At 41.8% G+C, this 21388-nt stretch overlaps 1 protein-coding gene and 1 long non-coding RNA gene across 2 annotated transcripts in view; both read right to left on the bottom strand.

The window, feature by feature from the left end:
• Nucleotides 1–21388, bottom strand: part of HSD17B12 (hydroxysteroid 17-beta dehydrogenase 12) — a 169383-nt gene that overhangs the window by 112511 nt on the left and 35484 nt on the right. The gene's annotated exons all lie outside the window — the stretch shown is intronic.
• On the bottom strand, nt 9835–13300 carry LOC136794457 (uncharacterized). Its single transcript, XR_010841229.1, has 3 exons — nt 13272–13300; nt 10804–10837; nt 9835–9891 (listed from the first exon to the last, which is right to left on the bottom strand). It is a non-coding gene; the product is annotated as an uncharacterized lncRNA (long non-coding RNA).

The raw sequence follows: 21388 nt of genomic DNA, 5'->3' as shown, positions 1-21388 counted from the left end.
ACATTACGTCCAGAAATAAATGTGTGCCTATCTATGACTTAACAATTTCCAAGAGGTAATAGGCATCATGTCTACCAAAACAATGTCCATGGTAGCTTTATTTACGTATAGTTGGTAAACATGCCCAAATAATAAACTACAAGAGAATGAGTAAGTAAATTAAGATATATTAACACAGTACGCAATGAGAAGCCTGCGCACTGCAAAGAAGAGTAGCCCTCCCTCGCCGCAACTAGAGAAAGCCCACGCACAGCAACAAAGACCCAACACAGCCAAAAATAAATAAAATAAAATAAATTTAAAAAGAGCTTAAAAAATACATTCACACAATACTAAATAGCAATTTTTAAAAAAGAACTACCAATACACTCCAAACAAGAACACATCTCCCAGACATTACGTTGAGTGAAAAAAGCCTAAGATAAAAGTGTACAAGCTGTTATGATTCCATGTATGCCATTTCAAAAAGGGAAAAACTAATCTATAAAGATAGATGTGATAATATTGGCTACCCCAAGTAACAGGGTAGATGACAGGGAAGAGGCATTAAGGGAACCTTCAGGATGTAGGAAATATTCTATAGTTTGTTGTGCATGTAAAAATTCATGTAGCTGTACAATTAAGTACACACTGTATCTGTTATACCTTAATAAACTATTTTTTTTTAATTATAGGTAGTAGAAATTGAATAATATCTATTTCTTCTAGGGGAGAGCATATTTCTCTAAAAAGCTCTCAAATCTTATGTAGCATTAAACATTTGAAAATGATAATGGGTCAGGCTACAACCATGGTATCTTACCTCTAAAATACCGGAATCATGTCTGTTACAAATTCATAGCATGGTTTTGAACAGCATCCCAAAAGGTTAGGGATGCCCCCAAAACTTCTCTGTGAGTTTTCACAAACCATTTATAAGTTATGGTGTAAAGTAGGATCTTCTTGTATTTGTCCTAAAACCACTTCTTTGAAATTACATGATGATCCCTACTTTTACTATGCAGAAATATGGCGAACACATCTAAATTCTTCCTAGCCATATCTTTCATAATCATAATAGATTATGAAATAATAGAGTAAGTTATGAAATCATATCTATCTAGATCTACTTATCTCTCTGTCTCCATCTCTCTGTCTCCCCCCATCTCCTTCTCTTTTTCTTCCCTCTCCCTCCCTGCTCGCCCCACCCCCTGTCATTTGTTGAAGACATTAGGTCATATATTTATACTTAACCAGCCTGTCATTAGCTGATTGCATCCTCCTGATGTCATTTAACATGTTCTTCCATCCCCTAAAAGTTAGCTGTAAATGATCAAATTCAGGTGTGATTTTTTGGGTCAGAATACTTCATAAGTGATATTGCATATTTCCATCAGGAGGCACAAGTTTGCTAACCTTACTTTTTGTTATATTAGCAGCCATTGATGATCACCGCTGAGACACATTATTTCATTAGAGATTGCAAAATGGTGATATCTGAATTCTATCATCCCGTCTTCATTTAGTAGCTGGAATAGTTCCATAGAGAAATGACTCCTCATCAGTTATCTGATTACAGATGATACAGAGTTTGCACAGGAACACAAGATAAATGTTTGATTCTTTTTCTCCTTTACCAGTTTTCAAAGTAAATTGATTCTCTGGCATCTCCCAAAGGTAACTCATGTATGTTTATGACTGTGGTTTTGTTTAAAAGAAACATTACTAACTCATGGATTTAAACATTCATAGCAGAACCCATCCATATGGAATTAAGTATCATATGAGAGTTCCTCCAACCTCATGATCAATTCAGTTGCATATTTCTGTAACTTTTCATCTCCTGAGTATTTTGGAAGTATGCGGACCCAAGTTTTATACTGTATTCCTGTTACTGATCCACTAATGTGTCACACATGAAGTATAAACATTTTCTAACTGTTTCCAATTCTCTCCTTTTCCTTCTGTCATAAACTTTTCTGCTCTCTCCAAGATCCCCAGAACCTCACCTCCTCGCCTCTTCCTTCAAAGCCTTGTTCAAACTCCACCAACTAATTCCACTGTTCAGATAACTTCAAACAAAAGAAACCTCCCTCTCCCCTAAGCTCTCTTAGCCCTTTACATACACTTCTCTTACAGCACTTACCACTCTCTACTTTGAATTGCATTTTCTTACGTGTACACCTCTTAATTCTTCTACCGGATTCCAGGCTCCTTGCTAGGTGATGTGCACAAGGCAGGCGCTCAGTAGACATGTGCTGAATGCATGAATGATGCTCACGTTTACTTAGTCTTACAAACTACAAAACACACAAGACTTGGACGATTTCCCTGAGAACCTGGTTTCTCAAAGTTCTTCACTTTACAAGTACAGTACCTTATATTCTCCTAATCTGTCTGCCACCCAATCTGTCCATTCACAGAGCCTTTGGTACCTAGATTATTCTGTTTATTCTCTACAACTGCGGAGCAAGCAAATCCTATATGTGATTATAGCACTGAATCAACGGCAACATCAGATTTTCTCAGATTGTGTGCTTTCAAATCCCTCAAATAAGAAATGCTCAATAATTAAACTACAATAAAGTCCAAATAATGCATCTAGAATTTCTGGCTGTAATATACATATTTCAGAAGAACACAGATGACTCTGGTGTGTGTGTGTGTGTGTGTGTGTGTGTGTGTGTGTGTGTGTGTGTGTGTGTGTATTTAAAATTGCCAACCCCAGGCTGAGCTAAAGCAGCATACCACACTTTAAAAATAGTCCTGGAGGGCTTTCCTGGTGGTGCAGTGGTTGAGAGTCCGCCTGCCGATGCAGGGGACACGGGTTCGTGCCCCGGTCTGGGAAGATCTCACATGCCGCGGAGCAGCTGGGCCCGTAAGCCATGGCCGCTGAGCCTGTGCGTCCGGAGCCTGTTCTCCGCAACGGGAGAGGCCACAACAGTGAGAGGCCCGCATACCACCACCCCCCAAAAAAATAAGTCCTGGAGGACTTCCCTGGTGGCACAGTGGTTAAGAGTCTTCCTGCCAATGCAGGGGACATGGGTTCGAGCCCTGGCCCGGGAAGATCCCACATGCCACGGAGCAACTAAGCCCGTGCACCACAACTACTAAGCCTGAGCTCTAGAGCCCGCGGTGCCACAACTACTGCAGCCCGCACGCCTAGAGCCCATGTTCCACAACAAGAGAAGCCACCGCAATGAGAAGCCCGTGCACCACAACGAAGAGTAGCCCCCGCTCGCCGCAACTAGAGAAAGCCCGCGTGCAGCAATGAAGACCCAACACAGCCAAAAATAACTAAAAATAAAATAAATTAAAAAAATAATAATCCTGGATAGGTCGGAATATGCCAGGACTAGAGATTATAAAATTTGCCTCAGGGACATCAAACCTTCCTTTTCCAGATTCTCCAGTTTTTGGAGTTTGTAATGGGTACTGTTAGAGCACCAACCACATCCTCCCTTCCAGCACAGAGGTCTTCAGGCAATCCTCTTGCCAGGAGTGTTGTCTGCTGTCAGCTCACAGGTGAGCACCTCCCAGGAACTGCCATCAGCCAAAGGGAGCTGCCTTGCCCGAGGTTACAGCTCCTCCCCTGGGCAGTACATGTCTAACGACTGGTCCACACAAAGATCCAGGTCCCTTACTTCACTTAAGCATCTCTGAAGTGCCGTCCCAGGTCCAGAGCTTCCCACGGGATCAGGTTTGACTCCTGCATCAGCTGGACTTCCCCCTCTGCCCTACTCGGCTTCCTCGGCTTCCTCACAGGTGCTTCTTCCTGAGAGCATCCCCCTCATACACACATCTCACGGTCCAAGTTCATTTCCTGATGAACTGCTGACAGCCGAAAGTCAACCTCCTTTTCAAAGTGGTTTTATTTATGTCTAATACATAACTTGGTCCAAAAAAGATAAAAGTTATAATTTTTTAGGCCAAAAACAGCAGGACTTTACCCCTAGCCTTCTGCACCTTCCTATTCCATCCCCAGAAGCAACCATTTTCATTGCTTTTAATTGTTTTTCCCCATCTTTACATGTTCTAAATCCTACGTTACACTGCAATTTCCTGATTCATCAATATATTACTTGACTCATTAGGGTTGATGAGAACTTTCACTCTCCTTTATATTTTCCCCATCCTTCCAATGAAGTTATATCACAAGATTCTGTCACTTGTCAGTGTTTTCCTTATTGTAATACTGCAGCTCAATTCTGATATTAACCACCCAGAGTTAGTACAGATCCCACAGGTGAAAGACATAGTCCCCAGCAAAACCGCCCACAATGCAGGCACCAGCCACAAGTTCAGGGCTCCCTAGGCCACCGACACTTGTGATTAGTTGACTACAAAGTTCCCGGTTCCCATAACTCCTCAGGTTCAAGAATTCACTAGAGTGACTCACAGACCTCAGGATAACTTACAGTTCATGATTATGGCTTTGTAGTAAAGGATACAAATCAGGACCAACCAAATGAGTAGGCCACTTAGGGCAAGGCCAAGGGCAGTCCCAAATGCAGAGCTTCCATATGACCTCTCTGCAGCAGGGCAGGTCATCCCCCCGCACCCTCACCCAGCACATTGGTGTGTTCACCCACTAGGAAGAATCTACATCAAGTTTCAGGGTTCAGAGTTTTCACCGGGTTTCATGACACAGCTATGGCTGACTGAATCATTGGCCACAGGACTGAGCTCAATCTCCAACCCCCACCCCTTCCCTCCCCAGAGGTTAGAAGGTTGAGTTGGTCTCACAAGGCTCAGAGCTCCAATCTTTTAATCACATGGTTGGTGTTTCCGGCGGGACCAGCCCCCATCCTGAAGCTCTGTACAGTCCCACCTAGAGTGATTTCATTAGTATAGACTATCAGAGCCCACCCTAAATAACAAAGACACTCCTATCACTTAGGAAATTCCAAGGCTCTAGATGCTCCCTCCCAGGAACAGAGGTCAGTCAAATTCTTTATTATACAACAATTACTGTGTGTGTCTAGAAAAATATATTATCCACTAGTGAACCAAAGAGTATATAGTAGAATTACATTCTCTTTCCTAATCAACGTTTTTGTTCTCCTGGAGTTAAAACTGCTTTTTTTACTGCATTTACATAGTTTTCTTTTTAAATTTCCCCCCAGTCTCTAACAGCCTCTCAATATAATTTTCCACATGATCAACCCCATCGATTTGTTCCATTACTTTTCTTTTTTTCTTTCCCCTTGAAGATCGCCGTCACAGAGCACTCCAGCTTTCACCCTACTCCAACCTGGAATACTCTGTGGCACAGCTATTGTTCTAGAACACGATCTTGGGAATTCCCTTAGGCTGTCTCTCCGGGGTTGAAACTCTTGTTTTCTAGATCTTGTTCTATTCCCTCCTTATGCAGCACATCTAGCTTCCCAAGAAAGGATGCAGGAAGATACATTTTGAAAAGTAAATTTTAGATTTTAAAATAAGTTTTAGACTTACCAAAAAAAAAAAAAAAAAAAAAGTGAAGATAATACAGAATATTCCCTATACTCCAAGCCAGTTTATCCTATTACTAACATCTTACATTAGTATGGTAAATTTGTCACAATTAATGAACCAATTATGATATATTATGATTAACTAAAGTTCATTTTTTTCAGACTGTCTTGTCACTGAGTGTTCTTCTACTGTAGGATGCCATCCAGAATATCATATTAAATTTGGTTATCACGTCTCTTCGTGTGACAGTTTGAAGCAAATTTTTTTTACATTTTTATATCATTAAAAATAAAGTCTATATTCTAACTTCACACATAATAGTTTAACTAGTGTGGACAAAGAATGTCGCCTGCCACATCAGTAAACAACGGATGTTGAGGCCATCAAGCCATAGCCACCCCCAAGTGTGCACCCTCAGGGGGTTCAGGATGGAGAAAAACAGGATACTGGCCTTTTAGGGTGCATATCAAAGGAATGACTTCAATAAACGCAGTCTCTTGCATCTTCCCATACATGGAAAAGCGCTAAATTCATTAACTCGAGAAGTCTGGTTTTCTTTAATTAACAGCAATCTTTTGATTACTTGGGTTTGTTACGAAAACTCCTATGTAACCCGGCTCCTTCCTGACCTCCCTCAGTGCTATTTGAGAGGCTGTCTCCTGGGCTTAAGTCCTCAGTATGTCCACCAAATAAAACATAATTTTCAACTTGTAGGTTGTGCTTTTTTTTTTTAAAGTCAACACTAGGTATGGAATTCTAAACAGATCATTTTTAACAAAAAATTAAAAACAACTCTCCATTGCACCAGTATTGTTTAAAAAGAATGTTTCACCATTCTGATTTCAGACAATTTGCAAATGAACTTTTTGGTCACCGGGGCTTTTAGGATTGTTACTTAATCTTTAGGACTCTGTCATGGTAACAGAGCTTGTGCTGGGTGCTTTTCCATTCATTGGTGCTAGGCACTGATGGGCCTGAAAATCCATGATCTTCAATTCTGGCAATTTTCTTATGTATTAATTCTTTGATAATTTCTTCACATTCTTCTCTAGAATTTCCATTAATCAGAGTTCAGACATAAGCGTTTCTCTATTAATCTTACTTTTCTTCTTGTTTACTTTCCTGGAAATTTCTTCAACTTTTACCTTCCAAATGTTCTACTGACTTTTTAAACTTAGGTTGCCAATTTTTTAATTTTGAAGAGCTCTTCTGTATTCTGATTGCTCTTTCTCTTTTTAAAGCAGCAGTTTATTCTTATTATAAATCTATTATCTTCTCTTATCTCTGAGGACATTAATTAGACTTTGTTTACATATTTATACTTTCTTCTACTCTTTTTTTTTTTTTTTTGCTATACGCGGGCCTCTCACTGTTGTGGCCTCTCCCGTTGCGGAGCACAGGCTCCAGACGCGCAGGCTCAGCGGCCATGGCTCACGGGCTTAGTTGCTCCGCGGCATGTGGGATCTTCCCGGACCAGGGCACGAACCCGTGTCCCCTGCATCGGCAGGCGGACTCTCAACCACTGCACCACCAGGGAAGCCCTCTTGTACTCTTTTATTCTGTTTCCTCTAAGTTCCTTTTGATTGTTTTGGTCTCTCTCATCTTGGAGGCAATACCATGGCAATTAGTGTACCTGGGTGGGAAGACTATACTGTGGCCCCCACTACAGGGTAATCGACGGGCAAGCCAGCTTTTTGATTCGGGAATCCACAAGTCAGTACCTGCATTTTCCCTAGGACCCTTCAGTATCTCTTAAGCATTTCCCAAATTCCAGTCTTCTGGCTGCTGGGCAGTTGGGCAGCTATTCGTCTGTGGACTTTTCACTTACCCCCTGTTCTCAGCCTCGTATCTCACCTCTGCCCTCGTCTGTGCTCAATTCTCCGGAGTCTCGAGCACATCTGGTTCGGTGCCCTTCCCCATCCCTCTCTTCCGAGGTACCCGACGCTTGTAATGCCTGTGCCTTTCTCGGGTGCAGAGCAAACTTGCTTTGCTTCCCAACGGTGGACCATCCATGGGCACTCGGGTGTCGGCTCCGTGAGGTAAGTTATCGCCCTTCCAACGTCATTTGCTGTGACTGGGGATGAGGGAGTTCAGAAGTTCCCTCGTTTCATCAAAATGGTGCTTTCTGTTCCTTATTCTCCTAAATATTAGAGAGGATTTCCAAGAGATAAAAGGCTAGAAATACTGTTGCGCGGCTATTTTAAAACTGGAAGTCCCCCAAGGTCCCTCTTAAACATTTTAAAGTAGACTAAGTTGAGAATAAATACTAAACACACTTCTCAAAAGATTTAGCTTTATGCTCCCAACGAGAACATTTTTTCCTATCATCTGCTATCAACTATCAAATTTAAATCAAACTAACCGTTTTTAGAAACTATTGTGTGTACGGCTACAGAGAATACAATGACGTATGAGACCCACTGTGGATATCAGGTGTTCCATAAAACACCCATTTCACAGTGAAGCCTTCAAATATTTAACAGAAATAATAGGACTTTAAATTGTATAAATATTAAAAATTTAGCCTCTGATCTTTTTAGATAGATAAAAATATCACTTTTCCATATTCTGATAATTCTCAAAACGAAATGCAGAACTGTACAGTCACACATAAGTCAGACACTGCCTCACAAGTATGTTTTTTTCCTGAGAAAACAGAAAAGTATAAAAATTATTTTTATGGGCACAAAGAAACAAAAAATAAAATTGGAAACCGGGAGCTTCCTTTATTCACGTCTGTAAACACCACTGCAGTTCTATAATAATCAGAGTCATGTACAATGGCCAGGCAATGGGGGATCAAGTGTCATTTCCCCATCAAAGGAAACGACAAATTCTTTAGTTCTCTAAGTCATATGATAGGTAATATCTTTGAAATAATGTACAGACACAACCAAGTCATCTGTCAAACTTTACTCACTCACAAAAGTTTTACTTGATGCCAAAAAATAATAATAATAAATGTGTTCATTTAAGACAGGGAGGATGGGGACAAGGATTATCCTGCCTTTGCTTTTAAAGATATATTCTTTGCTTTAAAGCTACATACCTTCCAACAGTAGTAGCAGAGACAGAAGCTCATAGTTGGATAGAAAAAAAATCCCTGGGTCTTCCCTGGTGGTGCAGTGGTTAAGAATCCGCCTGCCAACGCAGGGGACACGGGTTCAAGCCCTGGTCCGGGAAAATCCCACATGCCGTGGAGCAACTAAACCCGTGCTCACAACTATTGAGCCTGTGCTCTAGAGCCCACGAGCCACAACTACTGAAGCTAATTAAAGCATACCTTAAATCACAAGTCTTTTGGCAGTTGTTCTGGGGCATTGCGGAAATACAGGGAAGAGGTTACTAATTTTTACTCTTCGGTTGGTTTTTTGGTGGTTTTTTTTTTTTTTTTTTTTTTTTGCGGTACGGGGGCCTCTCACCGTTGTGGCCTCTCCCGTTGCGGAGCACAGGCTCCGGACGCGCAGGCTCAGCGGCCATGGCTCACGGGCCCAGCCGCTCCGCGGCACGTGGGATCCTCCCGGACCGGGGCACGAACCCGCATCCCCTGCATCAGCAGGCGGACTCTCAACCACTGCGCCACCAGGGAAGCCCTGTTGGTATTTTTTAACCGTGTGCTTGTATTGCCTTTCCAAAAATATAAGTCCTTTCCTACCAGGAATAGAAATATGGTGTAAACTGATCCAGCAGGTTCTTCATCTATTCCAGCTTCCCCAAAATCAGTGTAGCACTGCTTAATTCCGTGTTTCCTAAGGTCACCTAATACATTCTTAAAACTGATTTTTTAAAAATTAAATTTAATAGAAATCTTAATTACTGGACTACTATTTACTTAACTACTTGATTACTGTAAAAGACTACCAGTTTCAATAAATATATATAGATTAGTGTAAAATATGTATGTAAAAAAACCATTAACATTTTAAAATATTCATCAGTGCAGTACCTAAGATCAGTTTTTGGTAGGTCTTTTGAGAAACACGATCTAAGTACTATCACCCTGATATACCTACCACCTTGCAATGAAAACCAAATAAAACAAAGACCGGCTCCCAAAGCATCCAAATTAGAAACACTGCTTGTTTTTTGCATCTTCTTAAGATGAAAAAGCTAAGCTCTCATGGCCACACCGAAGGATGATGCAATGTGCAAAAACAATCCTGGGGGCCCGTCCTTCCTACGTTACGTACACACATGGGCCAGAGCCTGCTGTCTTCCTCAGTACTCACCCTTCCCTTCCTTCTTTGCAGCAATCGTGGCCTGGAATACGACCTCCCTAGCAGCTAGGTGTGGCCACGGGATTAGATTCTGAAGAGAAGATGCAGTGTTGTGAGGGACTCTGAGAAAGCCTGCTTAAAGGAGTGACTCAGCAGGTCGAGGCTCCTTTCTGCCCCGTCTCGCCAATTCAAACACTGATGGCTGTAGCTCCAGCAGTCTTGAGAACCAGGAAGTAACCTTGAGGGTAGAAGCCATGGGCTAAGATGAAGGAACATACTCGTAGAAATCAAGGTTTTTCATGACTCTATGGAATTTCTATGCCAGGTTGTTTTTTCAACCAATCAGTTCTTTTTTTATTAACTGCTTACCACAGAGCATCAAACATACACAAAAAGTGGGACTTCCCTGGCGGTCCAGTGGTTAGGACTCCGAGCTTCCACTGCCCGGGGCACAGGTTCGATCCCTGGTTGGGAAACTAAGATCCTACAGGCTGAGAGGAGCAGCCAAAAAAAAAACACCAACATACACAAAAAGTCTGTCTAGTCTTCTTTAAATTGGGTGAAAAATAAACTTCTATATTGTTAAAGTGACTATTACAGGGCCAGAAAAGCAAGAGTAAGCTGTCAGTAAATTGTTAAAACAAAATATTTAATATTGGGCTTCCCCGGTGGCACAGTGGTTGAGAGTCCGCCTGCCGATACAGGGGACACGGGTTCGTGCCCCGGTCCGGGAAGATCCCACGTGCCGCGGAGCGGCTGGGCCCGCGAGCCATGGCCGCTGCGCCTGCGCGTCCGGAGCCTGTGCCCCACAGTGGGAGAGGCCACAACAGCGAGAGGCCCGCGCACCGCAAAACAAACAAACAAAAAAATTTAATACTGATAAAATAAATTTTCACATCTTGAGGTATGGGAAAGCCATTCTGGCTTATATATGAGTTAACTTGAATTTTATTTTAACTGAAACAGCCTGTTTGTGGCCTATCAAACATACACTGTACATCTGCTTTAATTATTAAAGAAAAGGGTGCATTGATGAGAAGTAAAGAATGTCCACGTTAAAAATAAAGATTAACTGTCTCCCTTCCTGGGACGCCAATGCTGGTACTCCTCTGATGATAAGACTCCCTTCGCGAAGGCCATGCTGACTCACCGTGTACATGCATGCTGGTCGTTTTTTTGGAAACCTTGAAGAAATGTATCCATGAGTTGTTTAATGTTCTTTCTTCTGACAAGATATAAAACCGTACTGAAAACCAGGCTTCTCAGGAGCAGTTTCTCAAGAGTTATCTGAAGGCTGTTTTCCCAGCTATAGTCCTCAGTTCAGTTCAAATAAAACTTTTTCTAGTCTCATTATTGATTGTTTATTAATTACTTTCATCGACAGTATTCACATCATTATAAGACTATTTGCCAAGGTTCTTCATTGATATTACCCAGTTAATTCTCACAACAGCTCTCACCCTAGTCTAAGCTATCATCCCAACACACAAGGACTTGTGCAATGACCCTTTCAGTTCCTTCCCGCTTGATTCATGCAATACACAGCTAAGAATTATCTTTCTCAAACACCATTTTTATGATCTCATTCTTCTGTCAAGAAGCAACAATATTTCCCTACTGCTAATTATATAAAACCTGGAACACAAATCTAGTCACGTCTCCCAATTGCCACCACCTGGGGCTACCAGCATTCATCTCCCACAAGAACTACTGCAACAGCCTTCTAACTACTTCACCTGCTCCCCTTTTTTAAAAAAAATTTATTAATTTATTTATTTTTCTTTTTGGCTGCATTGGTGCCAACACATTTTTCTAACTGAAAAGCACGGGCTTTTCTCTAGGTGCGGCGAGCGGGGGGCTACTCTTCATTGCGGCAGGCGGGCTTCTCATTGGGTGGCTTCTCTTGTTACAGAGCACGGGCCCTAGGCATGTGGGCTTCGGTAGTTGTGGCACTCGGGCTCAGTAGTCGTGGCTCGCAGGCTCAGTAGTTGTGGCGCACGGGCTTAGTGGCTCCGCGGCGTGTGTCCCCCACCAGGGCTCAAACCCGTGTCCCCTGCATCGGCAGGCGGATTCTTAACCACTGCGCCACCCGGGAAACCCCTTGCTCCCTTTCTTACTCCTCTCCAACTCACTCTCTGCACTGCAGCCAAAGCAATCACTCCACTGGGCAGATGTGACAATACTTCCCTGCCCAAAATCTGTCAGCTGTTTCCCACTGCCTTATTCTTTACAAGGTCCCTTCCATGAGCTGACCTCACCTCTCATCACTTTCCCCCTACCACCCACCGCCCTAGTCATGCTGAAATTTTTCCAGTTCCTACAAGGTAACACGCTCTCTTTTCATAGATGTTGTTCCCTCCGCTCCCCATTTCACAACCCCCACTTTCTCTCTCCCATCCTCGACATCTTCACTTGAACATCTCCTCTCCCTTAAGCGTTCCTTGACCTCTAGACTAGCAGGCTCTCATGGCTCACTGGCCCCGTGGCACTCTGTACCTCCCCTGCACGACATTCATCGTACAGGTTTCCATAAGGGTCTGGGTCACCACAGTCTAAGTGCTCGCACGGTGCCTGGCAAAAAGTAGATGATGAATGAGGTTTTGTGAGATGAGTGAATGAACGAAAGGAGATTATGAATGGAAAACTAGCCTCTTGTGACACTCCCCACTGCCTCACCCACTTTTTTAGAAATAACACCCAATCACCTACCGTACACAACCCCACCTACTCTTCAGCCCCTCTCAACATCAAGAATCAGTGATCTAAAATAAAACTTAAGAAATTTCAGAGAGAATTTGAACTTAGTTTATGATGAATCTACAGATACACATTTTCAAAGGACAGTTCTCTGCTCTTGTCATTGAGATTGGCTTCTTCAGTTAACACTCGGTGCTCTCAGATTCCATTTTGCCAGGGAGCAAGTGGGTAACTTAAGGTAGTTTTCAACAATACACAGAAAAAAGCTGCAGGCATTGCCCACATAACCCAGTGGGCTCAGGTATTACCCACAACCCTATGGGTTGTGAGAGTAATTTATGACAGCCAGGGCCAGAAATGAGGTAGAGGAAGGAAAGAAGGGAGGGTGGGGAGGGAGGAGATTCAAAAAGGCTTATGTTTTCATATATAAATATAACACCAGAAACCAAATTTGCAAGCCTTTGAGAAGATGGAAACTGACAACTATGAAGACTATCCCAACTTGGCACCCGGAAGTGTCTAGCTTGTTACAGATTATATAAAATACTGGCAACTGACCAGGGCTCAGCTTCCAGATTTTATACAGTCAACAAAAATGCTTCTGTCTGTGTAGGTTAAAAATATTCTACTCTTTTTGTCCTCAACTTGCTAGGAACAGATATTTTTAGTAAGAACCCAATCAACCTTATCAAAATCAAACATCAGAAATAGACTAGAGGAACACTGGAAGCAAGCATACTATTTTTAGCTCTTCTGCCTATTCTCTGCCACTACCCACCAAATTCTGACTGCAGAGCCCATGCTTAAGAGCTTAAGTTATTCCAAGCAGGTTCCTTCTCCTGACCCTTCCCTCCCCACCCCTCCCCCAACACCTGAATGCTGAAAACACTCGATTGATTAAAGATTAATAGTGCCGCAAACCACGACAGCTGCCGTTCCTCTGAGTGCTTTTGCAGGGTGGGGAGAATAGAAAATGACAGAGCTTGCATCAGTATTCCTCTTGGGGATCTATTACATGGAAAGAAAATTGCTATTTCAATCCCCTTTTGTTGCTAAAAATAGCGGTCTCAATTGATTCAGACAAACAGGGAACAGGCTTAGCCAGGCTGAATTTAGAAACCACTGAAGTCCTAACAGCAAATGCTGAAGTAGTCTAACACATGCCAGCTCATATTTAACAGAGAACAAAGAAGAGGCATGCAGCCTGCAAGTTAACAGAACAGCAGCAACTTCCTGCATGTTTATTAAAGAGAAGCAGTGAAAGTGATGACAACTATAACTTGTTCTCATCATATTTTTTTTAAAAATTTTTATAGGAAAAGAAATCAGATTACGCGTCAGCCTTGATATTGTGGGCATTTCCCACAACCTCACGGTTTGGGGAACTACACACCTCTTCTCAAGTACAGTATACTACTATGGAAAGAAAAGGGTCAGTTTACAAACATGCTACCCCAGTACTGCATAGGCCCCTCTCCCACTACTGAACAGCTCTCCCTTTCTTAATCCTTCCCTCCTTTTCCCTTGACCCAACCAAATGGGACTTCAAAAACTAACAAACAAAACCAAAACAGAACAACATTCAAAGCGCCCAGAGGTTCAGAACAGAGAAAAGGAAGAAACTACAAAAAGCAGGATCCACTTAAGGCAGCTAATCCCCTGGGCCCACTTCCAGGCAAGGCCAAGTAATAACATTCTGGCAGCACCAAAACCCAAAAATATCTTCTGCCTGATTCTTTCACTTTACTTGGTTAACTGAAAACCTTGGCAGATAATGATTCATTTCAGTGAATGCCACATCCTCTTTAAAATGCAAACACTTGCACAAGAATTAAAAGGTTATCAATCCTTGTGCCTCTGGGTGATTTAGTGGATTCAAACTGCTTTGTGGCTTCCTTTGGGAATACCCAAAATGTGAGGGTAACACAGAAGGGGCCTCCTGAGAGTAGGAATTCTGACTGGGAACAAAGGGGTTACTACTTCTGGATCACAGGCCTAGTAAGACCCCACAGAAGAAAGCCTTTAGGCTTTTGCCATTTAAGTACAAGGGGAGTATGTGAAGTGGTTAAGAACATGGGTGCTAAAATCAGACCAGCAAGGTTCCAAGTCCAGGTTCAAATGCAAACTCTGCCAACTATCAGAAGCTACTTAACCTCTACTGTCTCAGTGTCTTTATCTATAAAGTGAAGACAACACCATCTGTCCCACAGAGTTACTATAAAGACTCAATAAAATAATGTTAATAATAGTACTCACCATACTGGATTGTTTGAGAATTAAACAGTATAATGTATACAGTGTACTTAGCATGGAATTTAGCGTATTATAAATTCTCAACAAATATTAGCAATAGACGAGGAATATTAGAAAGCGGAAGGGGTACAGAAAGGAAAATTAAGAAGCTACTAAAAGTACATCAAAAGTATATGCAACGAAAGAAAAAAATAGGTAGGTTGGACCTCATCAAAACTAAATTTGTTTGTACATCAAAGGACAATATCAAGAGAATGAAAAGACAAACCAAAGAATGGGAGAAAATATTTGCAAATCATATATCTAATAAGGGACCAATACCCAAAACATATAAAGAATTCCTACAACTCAACAACAAAAAGACAACCCAATATTAAAATGGGCAAGATCTGCATAGATATTTATCCAAAAAAGATATACAAGTGGCTAACAAGCACATGAAAAAATGTTCGACATCATTAGGAAAACACAAGTTAAAACTACAATGACAAACTAGTTTGGCCATAATTTTTTAAAAAAGAAAATGGAAAATAGCAAGTGTTGGTGAGGATGTACAGAAAGTGAAGTCCTTGGGGGCTTCCCTGGTGGTGCAGTGATTAAGAATCCGCCTGCCAGTGCAGGGGACACGGGTTCGATCCCTGGTCAGGGAAGATCCCACATGCCGCGGAGCAACTAAGCCCGTGTGCCACAACTACTGAGCCTGCGCTCTAGAGCCTGAGAGCCACAACTACTGAAGCCCGCGCGCCTAGAGCCCATGCTCCACAACAACAGAAGCCACCACAATGAGAAGCCCGCGCACCACAATGAAGAGTAGCCCCCGCTCTCCCCAGCTAGAGAAAGCCCGTGCGCAGCAACAAACACCCAACACAGCCAAAAGGAAAGAAAGAAAAAGATCTAGCAGTAATTTCCTCTGGGTGACAGTGAAATTATGCAATTAAAAAAAAAAAAAAAAGAAAGAAAGTGGAGTCCTTGTACATTGCTGGTAGGAAAACAGGATGGTATAGCCACTGAGGAAAAACCGTTTAGTGGGTCCTCAAAAAGATAAACACGGATTTACCATGTGACCCATTAATTCCACTCCTAGGTATATAATCAAAAGAATTGAAAACCCCATTCAAACAGAAACTTGTACATTAATAGCCCAAAAGGTGAAACAACCCAAATGTCCATCGACTGACGAATGGATAAACAAAATGTGGCATACCCTTACAATGGACCATGACTCAGCCATAAAAAAGAATGAAGTACTGGCACGTGTTACAATGTGGATGAACCTTACGTATAAACACTCTCAAGGAAAGAAGCCAGATACAAAAGATCGCACACTGTATGATCCCATTTACATGAAACATCAGCATAGTAAATCCACAAAGAAGAAAGATGAGTGGTTGCCAGGAGCTGGGAAAAGAGGGATAAAGAGTGACTGCTTACTTGGTATGGTGTTTCCTTTTAGGGTGAGAAAAATGTGTTGGCACCAGATAGAAGTAATGGTTGCACAACACTGTGAATGTCCTAAATTCCACCGAACTGTGTACTTTAAAATTGTTAATGGTTAACTTTCTGTTATGAGAAGTTTGCCTCAATTTTTAAAAGTCTCTTTTAAAAAAAAGTTAGTAAAGATTAGCTTTTCACCAAGGGCTAGACCAAGAAAAGAAATCTCTATTTCTCTTGCTGTATGGTCCCTTGAATTCAGGAAGTAAGACTTCAATTAACACATCATTCAATTTACACAACAGAATGCAGAGGAACCTACATTTGGATTGCTCCCATGGGTAGAACAGCCCTTTTACCTGTATCTAAATTTATGGAGGACCTACTCTGTGCCAAACACAGTAGCAAGCACTTTACAGATATTTTACTTGTCCCAACACTCAATTAGTAGCTACCCCATCAACTATGTGAGGGTTACAGATAATAAGATCTTATTATAGTATCTAATTTTTATTTTGGGGGCCACACCATGCAGCTTGCAGGATCTTAGTTCCCCAGAGACTGAACCCGGGCCCCAGCAGTGAAAGCACCAAGTCCCAACCACTGAAGTGCCAGGGAATTCCCTATATCTAATTTTATAAATGAAGAAACCATCTCAGAAAGGCTAAGTGACTTGCCAATGGTCACTCACATCCTAAATCTGATCCCCAGCACATGAACCCACTACACAATAGAACACTGACTTATAAACTTGAAAGTGCCTAAAACAGTCACATTTAGCAAGTTTGCATGGTGCATACACAAATACTCCAAAGAGTTCCTTGATTATTAATCTGATGATGCAGAATCCAACTTTATTTTTCATTATTCCTTAACCAGCCTCTTAACCCCAGTCAATTTGTCTGGTGTTTTCCAAATATAACATGCCAGGGGATGGGCCCCATGCTGTGCTCAATACTGAGAAGGACGTTTCTCTTTACTCTCTACCCCCATTAGCCACCTTCCAGTAATATGAACCTCTAAGCTTTACAGACAACAACAATCATCAAGTCCAGCTGACTTAATCACAGACTAGCCTCTAGGATGTCAAAGCCTGACTATTATTCCAAGCTAAATACTGTTCACAAGTTCAAAATAACTGGAAGCAAAGAAACAGAACTGAAGTTCTCTTTTTATCTAGTTCTAATCCTGATGGTTAATTTGATCATGAGGGACTCCCCTGGTGGCACAGTGGTTAAGAATCTGCCTGCCAATGCAGGGGACATGGCTTTGAGCCCTGGTCCGGGAAGATGCCACGTGTCACGGAGCAACTAAGCCCATGTGCCACAACTACTGAGCCTGCGCTCCAGAGCCCATGAGCCACAACTACTGAGCCCGCGTGCCACAACTACTGAAGCCCACACGCCTAGAGCCCGTGCTCTGCAACAAGAGAAGCCACCGCAATAAGGAGCCCACGCACCACAAGGAAGAGTAGCCCCCGCTCCCGGCAACTAGAGAAAGCCCGCACGCAGCAACGAAGACGCAACACTGCCAAAAATATAAATAAATTTTTTTAAAAATAAAAAATTAAATCATGAAATGAGGCAAGGAAGGGAATTCCCTGGCAGTCCAAAGGTTACGACTCTGCACTTTCACTGTGGCCGGCCCGGGTTCAATCCCTGGTCAGGGAACTAACATCCCACAAGCCACACAGTGCAGCCAAAGAAATAAGGCAAAGGAAAAGAATGAGTTGATGGCATAGTTACAAGATTCTTATCTCTGATATGTTATGTAATCCTGGCTCCATTTTCTTCTTCATGTGGAGCAGGTAACATTCAAATGACAACTGTCCAGTCTATGCAATTGTTTTATATTCAACATAAACCATAACATTCCCTCTATGCCTCTGTAGGAAATTTACATCTCGTAAATGCCTACAGGTTTGAAGTTACTTCAACAAGTCCAAAGTGGAACAGTCCTTTAGTTCAAGACAAGAAATATTAGTTCTTGACATATCTTATGATTATATGCATTTAACTGGAAGAGTGATAACTAAATCAAACATTTCCTTAGCTAATAAACAGTACAAAAACACACTAGTAGGACAATAGTGTCTATTACATCAGTGTCCTTGAAATATATAACTCAGGCCTGATAACAGTGAAAGAGTTATAATGAGATCTACTTGGGAATTCCAATAATTAACTTCTTTTGAATGGTCTGAATTTATACACACCAAGGTATATATATATACATATATATATATAAAGAGGGTCTAGTGTAGATTATTTGGTTTGTTTCAACCAAACTCATCCAGTTTAAGCTCTTAACAATATTCTTCAGATAAGAAGTGGGTAAATTCCTCCAACAAAGAGACCCCGGATTTTAGCCACTTTGACAAATAAGTCCCTCCCAACTAAAAAGCTATTCTGCTTTCAACTAGGTTTATCACAGTAACATTGCAATAAAGTCATATTTTGAGCCAGAGTTTCCTAGTAAATAATTTCTTTTTCAAGGATCCAATACTTCCCTAGCTTAAACGTTCATGCTTCGGCCAGAGCCGCCTCACCACATCCGTAGGTACTTCACACCTAGAAGAAATCAAATTCATTCTGACTCAGGCCTAGTCAAGAACTTCAAAACACTGTCCAGCAACTATACTTCAATAAAAAATAAAATAAAAATAAAAACAACGTCAAAACAGCTTCCCCAATAAACAATTTATGATATCTATCTTGAAGATTGGCTAGTATCAACAACAAATTTGAGGAAGGAAATGAAGAATGCTAATCTAGTCTCTCCGATAGGTTTTTTTTTTCTTATCCCTGAAAAGCCAAAACCATGGAAGCATGGAAGCACAGTTCCCTCCTATCAGACAACATCTAGCTGAATCCTCTGTACTTTTTAGGAAAGCCCACGCTTTCCAAGACTGCCAATGAAATTATGCTAAGCAACTTAACAACTATCACACTTTACAAAATGAACACTCAGTGAGATACATTTTCAACCTAATCTTTTTAAAGGAGCTTCATATAACCCAACAGCATGTTTCTCAGTTACAGAGATCATATTCTATTGATATATCAAAAGGAGGTGAGTTGACTAGCAGTCAGGAAACCTTGGTTCTAGCCCTGGTTCTGCTAGCTCAGTGAACCTTGACCACTAATTAACATTTCTGAGCCTCAATTTCAGCATCTTTTAAAGTGTGGTCACATATTAAATGAATAGCCAAGACCCTATGGTTCCATGACTATGATGAATATAAAGTCATGGTCATGACTTCTTTATCACCTTTAATTATTGACACAAACACACATCCACAAGTGTTAGAAACAGTAGACGTCAAGTGAGAGCTATGATTTATGATAATAAAATAGACCTACAGCTAGCTCACCTTTAGAAAGCCAAGACAGAAAGAACATGAGTCAATAAACCAAAAACTCTGTTTTCAACTTTTCTTCCAAAAAAAGTTAACAAGAAAGGTAGAAAACTTGAGGCTTGCTTTATAACTTTATTTCACCTGTGAACCACTGGTATTCTGGAGTTGGTAAAGACCAGTGAAATTTTTTCAAGCAGATTTTCTGCTTGTTGCTTGAAGCCTGCTTTATTCAAGTTCATGGATAAGTCCTCGCTCAGATGCAGTGGTTAGGTAGCAAGCACAGCTGTCTGGGAGCATTATGGACCCAAAGGACACATACTCTCCTCTCTTCAAGAAGCTACCTCCTTCAGGGCTTCCCTGGTGGCGCAGCGGTTTAGAGTCCGCCTGCCGATGCAGGGGACACAGGTTCGTGCCCTGGTCCGCGAAGATCCCACGTGCCACGGAGCGGCTGGGCTCGTGAGCCATGGTCGCTGAGCCTGCGCGTCCGGAGCCTGTGCTCCACAACGGGAGAGGCCACAACAACATACCGCAAAAAAAAAAAGCTACCTCCTTCAAACATCAATTCTAACAAAAGGCTGATCTAAAATGCAATCTTATGTACTTTTCAGCAGTCCCATTTATTTACTTGTACCTCTTTCTATTCCGCAAAGGAACTGTGGCAACTCACTGGGCTCTAGTAAACTTTTCCACAGCTTTTTCAAATGTAAATTATTTAACAAAGTCTCACTGTCTGAACTAGAGCTGAAAAAGAGAAACAGTAAGGTCTCTGATGCCTGATGTTAAAGTTATGTTGTTTACTGACCTACTCACCTACCTTACAGGTATGCTGGAAGGATTAATACCATCTGCTATTCAAAGTTTTGAAAACATCTTCAATTCCTCACTGCTCAACTCATAAATGTCAGTATTCTACTAGATTCTAGTAGATGTACAGTAGCCCTTAATTGTACAGTTTTTAATTGGTCATTGATCCTTAAGAAACAGGGCATCTGAACCAATTCTTTAAATGTCACGCCTTTCCATGCCATCTGCTGGCCCTTACTAACTTAATGCTCTACTGCCTTTCCTTTTTAGTTTTTCAGAATGAACATGACCTTTAAGATGCTGGTATACTGCAGCGTTGTTTGCAATAGCAAAATGGAAACCATTCAACAATAAGGGACCACTAAATAATTACACAGAATATATAATTAAGAATATATATACTGTATATGGATATAGTAGATATACAGTATATAATTATGGTATATATAGTAATACATAGTATATCCATACATATGTATACTACATATACTATATATATAATACCTATATTATATATGACAGTATGTCAATACAATAGAAACACAATGCAGCCATCAAAAATTATAGCACCAGGGCTTCCCTGGTGGCACAGTGGTTGAGAGTCCGTCTGCCGATGCAGAAGAAATGGGTTTGTGCCCCGGTCCGGGAAGATCCCACATGCCGCGGAGCGCCGCTGAGCCTGCGAGTCCCGAGCCTGTGCGTCCCGAGCCTGTGCTCCGCAACGGGAGAGGCCACAACAGTGAGAGGCCCGCGTACCGCAAAAAAAATAAAAAAATAAAAATTAAAGCACCAAAGAACAGCTATTGGCAGCGAAAGGTGTCCATGATATATTGCTAAGTGAAGACAAATTGGAGAAAAACCATGAGGAACAAAACCGACTACATTTGTTTTAACCACATTTATTTCTCCTCAAGACCCTTAGTCGGAATTTCTAATGACCATTATCTAATGATGAGCCAAAAGAGGCTTATCAAAAACCTAGCTTATGGGCTTCCCTGGTGGCGCAGTGGTTGAGAGTCCGCCTGCCGATGCAGGGGTCACGGGTTCGTGCCCCGGTCCGGGAAGATCCCACATGCCGCGGAGCGGCTGGGCCCGTGAGCCATGGCCGCTGAGCCTGTGCTCCGCAAAGGGAGAGGCCACGACAGTGAGAGGCTCGCGTACCACAAAAAAAAAAAAAAAACCCTAGCTTATA

The sequence above is a fragment of the Kogia breviceps genome, chromosome 7 (genome assembly GCF_026419965.1).
Source record: "Kogia breviceps isolate mKogBre1 chromosome 7, mKogBre1 haplotype 1, whole genome shotgun sequence".
Taxonomy (NCBI): domain Eukaryota; kingdom Metazoa; phylum Chordata; class Mammalia; order Artiodactyla; family Physeteridae; genus Kogia; species Kogia breviceps.
This window is presented reverse-complemented; position numbering and strand designations above follow the sequence as displayed.